This window comes from Lipotes vexillifer, unplaced genomic scaffold, assembly GCF_000442215.2.
Source record: "Lipotes vexillifer unplaced genomic scaffold, Lipotes_vexillifer_v1.1 scaffold366, whole genome shotgun sequence".
NCBI classification, from domain to species: domain Eukaryota; kingdom Metazoa; phylum Chordata; class Mammalia; order Artiodactyla; family Lipotidae; genus Lipotes; species Lipotes vexillifer.
The window spans coordinates 946,839-952,934 of NW_006780143.1; the positions used below are offsets into that span (position 1 = coordinate 946,839).

At 40.5% G+C, this 6,096-nt stretch overlaps 1 protein-coding gene across 4 annotated transcripts in view; it reads right to left on the reverse strand.

The window, feature by feature from the left end:
- Nucleotides 1-6,096, reverse strand: part of PDE4D (phosphodiesterase 4D) — a 1,474,095-nt gene that overhangs the window by 224,777 nt on the left and 1,243,222 nt on the right. The gene's annotated exons all lie outside the window — the stretch shown is intronic.

Sequence of the window (6,096 nt, forward strand, 5' to 3'; positions counted from 1 at the left end):
CTGTCAAGAAAAATGGTAATACCAAAATACACAAAAGAAAAAAAACACACTGACTTCATACACTTGTCTTCCTACACCTTTGAGTACCTCTGTTAAGTGACCAAATACAAAATATATAGGTCTCTCTGAACTCAATTTCAGTTTAAAAGGAGCCATTCTGCAAAGACTAGCTCTCCTAAGTACAGAATTCCTTTTACATAGTAATTCACTAAATATTTGGGTTCAGTTCAACAAGTGCCCATTACATGCCTAATATCCTTGATTCCCCAAACCTGGGCTTCTCCACTCCCACCTACACCTACCCAATCACTAATTTCTATTGTGGCCACTTCCCTCCATCCCCACTGCCAGTATACTAAGTTCAGGATTCCGTCAACTGTCACCTACATTATTATAAGAGCCTTTAAATTAGTCTCTTGAATCCATTTTCCACCTTGTATGATTCTTCTTAAAATCTAAACCTGACTGTGTAATTCATCAGTTCAAAACCTTACAGTGGCTCACTGTTGTCCTCAAGATAAAGTTCACATTTCTTGGCTGAACTGACAGAGTCTTAAGCATCTGTTCTCAAAGACAACGAACCCTTTTCGCAACCTCGATATGCAACACTCTTCCATCGGGAACTTCATGCTCCCCTCATATTGAACCACCACCTACTTGTATCAGGCTCTCACTACCTAACCTTCTGCTCCCCAATTTCTCAACCCTCCAATCTCCTGCCTAATTGTTATTTATCCTTGAGGACTTAGCCTTCATCTGAAATGCTGCCCTGATACCCCAGAGCTTCATGAGATGCCCTTTCTCTGTGTTCCCAAGACTCTTTAGCACTCCCCACTGATAGCGTTTACAATGAGCTGGAAATAATTACCACTTGATCTCCATTCCTAGAGATCTCTGAGATCTCTGAGCTCTCTGAGAATGGAGATTCTGGGTGTTCTAAGCACTTTATGGTGGCACTTCAGAAAATTTTTACTAAGTGGTTTGAATTAATGATCAAATGAATGAAAGACATGATACTTGGCAATACAGATTTTAGAGTTTGGGGAAAAAAAAGAACCATACATGCCATTCTTAACATCACAGTCTTTATAATCTAGATAAGCTTTCTACAAAGAGCTTTTCTAATCTAGCATCAACCAGTAGTAAAATAAAGTCAACTCTCATGTGTTCTTATAAGAGGAGGGTGATAGCTCAGGATAGCTCAGCAAGTATGTGGTTTAAAAAATTGTTGAATGAAGTAAACAAATGAATTCAAGTTCAGTTGTTAACAACGTTTTTCCCATTCGAACCTTTATCCAAACTATTAACTGGCTAATTTTAAAATATTCTTTTATTTCTTCTACTGGAGTTAGTAATAAATAGTGTTATGACCCAAAGATTGGAGGCCAAACTGGAAGAATTATCCAGGGGCTTGATGTTTCATGAATCACCTATGAATCTATGACCAAAGTAGAACATTGACTCCAAATCAATCCGTCTAGTAAAAAAATAAAGGAAAAACTCATAATCTAGCTTAGCCAGTCGTAAACATGTTTTTCAATTTAAAATTTTCTTAGAATTTTGTCACTTTACAGATATATTCATTTGGTCCTTACAGGACATTGAGAGATTATCTACTTGAGCAGATTCATTTTACAGACAAGGATACCAGCTCCTAGAAAGGTTAATTGACCAAAGTTACCGAGCTAACTGGATTTAATTATCTACTATTCCTGAAGTTCTCCCAGCTGTAATGCATAATCCTGTAAACCACCAAAGTGTGTTAGCAACTATGACACCCAAACAGGAACATCTGTTTCTTGCGGACAGATACTTCATGCATCTGGGACTTTAACAATCCTGAGAAAGGCCAAAGGGAAGGGACCTCTAATTATTAAAGAGACTTATTCAGGATCTCTGGCAGGCTCTTCTTATGCTTAACTCAATAAGAATTTATTAAGTACCTACCATAAGCACATTGAGGTACAAAAATAAAGGAGATGAGATTAATCCAAGCTGGGATATCTGAGAAATCTTCATGGAAAAGTAGTATTTAAAGAGGGCTTTTGAAGGCATTCAGTATACAGTTGAAAGACATAAAAGACCTCTGCATAGGGAGAGGATAGGGGTGATTTCTGCTCTAAGGAGATAGTCATGGCCGCTCTTCAGCATGAGGAGGTCTTACTGTGAACACATAAAAAATGTTTATGTTGATTCCCCTCCAATATCAAAATGTTCTTACTGTTTTAAAAAATAAAATATGGGGCTTCCCTGGTGGCACAGTGGTTCAGAGTCCACCTGCCGATGCAGGGGACACGGGTTCGTGCCCCGGTCCGAGAAGATTCCACATGCCGCGGAGCAGCTGGGCCCGTAAGCCATGGCCACTGAGCCTGCGCATCCGGAGCCTGTGCTCTGCAACGGTAGAGGCCACAACAGTGAGAGGCCCGCGTACCGCAAAAAAATAAAAAATAAAAAATAAAAAAAATAAAATATGGTATCCTTTTCATGCTATGCAGAAACAGAAATATAGGAGATACAGGAGTATGATTTTTGGCTTAGTTTTTCTCAGTTCAATTGAGGAAATACCAATATTACCCCCAAATCAGAAATTTGCATTTTTTAAATTATTATAATCTTTCCAATTAAATTAAGCAAGTCTTGACTTAACAGAAAAAAATCTCCACTATCAGTTTTGGAACAAATACTGATAAGTATCTTAAAATATTTAACAGGTTTTGCGGTAGTATTACCTATTAAAACCAAACAGTTATTAGTAGGTCATAAAGTGCTTGATATGGGAGTATATGGGCTTTGATACTTTTCTTTGCAGGTTGTAATATAACAATTTGGTCATTAGATGGAGATCACTTTCTTGAGGAAAATCTATTGCAAATAAAGTCCAAAACTATCTATTTCTTAAAGACTCCTGAAAACAACCTCTTAAATGTTATCCAAAAAATAAAACCTCAAAATTTACAGGAAGTGATTACCAAATATTGATGAAAATATATTAGCCTAAGAAATATTAGTATTAGCTTTACAAACAGATTGAGAATGATCTAAAAAATGATCATTCATTTGTTATTAGACATTTATGATTGCTTAAAAAAATGAGCTCTTTTGTTCAAATATTAGAACTAAGGATCTTTTCTTGGGAGAGATTAGGTTGGGAACACTTCAAGGCAGCACTTCATTCAGTGGATAGAATATTAACTGAGACTTTATTTAGCCTGAAAATATGGATGGCTTCAAATAAGTTGTTCATTTTTGAAACGTAACTTTATAAACAGTCAATGTCATGGTATTATTAACAAGACAAGAAGGTGATGAGGGGTAACCCTAACCTTAGATGTTGGTACCAAAGAGATCAGTTGTGAATTTGCCAAAAACATTCTTTGGCAAACACTTTGATATAATGAATCCTCTTTTGACTCACTGCCAATTAGATGAAGCCCAAGTATAAGATTAGCAGAAGTTTGGGAAAGTAAGTATAGATTTGGGGAGAGTAAGAATGTCTGGGTCTAATGATGATGGTGAGAATAATAATCATAATGATGATAATAATGAAAATAAAGCATTTGGAACACTCTCCAAGCGCTAGGAATTGTGCTGTGTGCTTTATGTATGCTATCTCATTGAATCCCCACAATAACCCTTTGAAGTAGCCACTATATTTTCCATTTGACCAATGAGGAATCTGAGTCATAAACAAGTGGCTCTATGTTAAGTCACATGTTCAAGGCCATACAGTTTGTCAGTGGGTTTTAAACTCAAACTGTCTGATTCCAGAGCCTGGGAGAATGGCCCCTGTGTTTCTGTCTCTATTGCAAAGCCTCCTCTTCTTCGTTATAAAAATAGAGAAACATCTCTTAGCTTCCTCACCAGGATAGAACTTCAAATGTTAACATTCTGAACAATTTATGGATCAGGTTTGCCAAGGCTAATTCTGGGCCTTGGTCTTTATATGACTCCAAATTTTGGAATTTTCCAAATCCTCTGTTTTTTCAGTTTTGAATACAACAGTAAGGTGCAAAAGAGTCTCTGCTGAAACCCTTTGGGTGGGTCTTGTTACAGAGTTTTAGAGTTCATTTGGAATAAGGAGGGATGGTGAGTCTGCAGAAGGTCTTAGCAAATGAAACTAAGCGAGATGCTCCATTGTCCCACATGTTTGCTGTCCTTAATGCAGTTCAATGATGTATATGTTCCCTGACAGAGTTGGCTTTTACCAAGAAGGCATTAGTGGAAAAGCAGCAATGCAGCTGTGCATGGTCCCCAGTGGGGGGTGGTAAAGAGTAATGGCCCCGCCAGCCTGTTGCAATTAGAACTACTGAAGGCTGTGTGCATCTAGCACTACTCAGGACCATTCACTCCACTCAGGACCCTTTAAAAACCAAAGAGTAAACAAGCAAACTGACCAACCAACCAAACTGCTCCCCAGCCGTCTACACTGTTCCAAATCAGTAGAATTACTGGACTACCTGTCGTGATCCACCTTCCATTCAGCATCCTCCACTGCTCCCACACTTTGTGTCTACTGACCTTGTAATCATCCTGTCCGTTTGGGATCATTTCTCAGTTTTTTGGCCTGATGCTAGGCCCTGCTTCTCTGGTTTACATATTTTGCATCCCTTCTTGCCCATGATGTGGACTCTCTCCTGAGCCGTGGTCCTGCTATTATCCTGGGTGAACAGCTCATCTCATGTCACCTGGCCATCAGGACCTTACACTCAACATTGACCCCCAGTGTGGAGTTTGATGAAGGTGAGACACATGAGGACTCCAGTGGAGCAGCTGCAGGAAGCCCCGATCAACAGAGGTCCCATTATCAAAGCATCTGTGAAGAGCTCCCACGGGGAAGACACTGGAGAGAATGAGCAGCTGCTGAACGCTGGAGGGGACCCTGGAAGGCTCTATTCACGTCAGGAGCATCTGAGAGCTGCTTCTGTTGCTGTGTATTAACAATGGTGCATTGACAACAGAGAACTTCCCGTTGGGAGATGGGGAGATACCAAAAATATTCCAAAGACATTCACTTGGGAATTAGAAAACGTGGTCTAAATTTCATATCTTGGTTCTGCCACCTTCTAGTTGCATGCTCTTGGGCAGTTACTGTACCATTCTAAGCCCCCATTCCCTGATAAGGACAATTACAGTATCTAGTTCTAGGGCAATTATAAGGCCCTATATAATATTTGGAAAGCATTTAGCACACTGCCTGGCAGCTAGCACATTCCATATACTTAGCAGCTATTGTTGTTTTTACTATTATTACCCTTTTTCTTTGAGGGGGACTTGCCAACCAGATTGTTCCTGAGCACACTGCCTTGGGAAGAACCTACAGGGAGAGATGCGAGAGAGAGGGAACTGAGGGCTGGTCAGCTAAACCACCAGAATCAACCTTGGCAATCAATGAGGTGACAGGTGCTGGAGCCAGATTGCTCTTACGGCTTGAGCTGCTTTTACAACTTAGTTGCTGTCTCCACTCCACTCCATCATTCCAGTGTGATAACATCCGGGGAGAGAGTAGAGACTGTTGATTGTTCTCTAGATATTCCTCACTGAGGAGAAAGAACAATTTCCTGCTAGGAACATGGAAGGCATGGAGATCTCCAACAACCTGGGTGGGGCTCCAGCAGAATAGAATGAGCAGAAACAGTCCTTCTGGCCTCAGACCTCCAGCCACTGGGTCTAGCTTGGTACCTGTACTTGAGACAGTGCTGTTTATTCTCCTATACCTGACTCTTCTGTATGTATGGTAGCCCCTGCTGTTGGCTGTATGATGGAATCCATTTGGGTGCTTTCCCACTCAGGATGAGGGAGATGGTTCGCCCTCAAGCTTAATGAAGTGTAAGCAAGTTGGAAAATTATTTCAAAAATATTTTTTCTCATTTTTTTTTTACCAAAAGATGGCGGAAGAGTAAGACGCGGAGATCACCTTCCTCCCCACAGATACACCAGAAATACACCTACACGTGGAACAACTCTGGTGGGCCACGGCTGGCCGGGAGGGAGTCTGGGGAAAAGTCTGGAACTGCCGAAGAGGCAACAGACTTTTTCTTCCCTCTTTGTTTCCTGGTGCGCGAAGAGAGGGGATTAAGAGCGCTGCTTAAAGGAGCT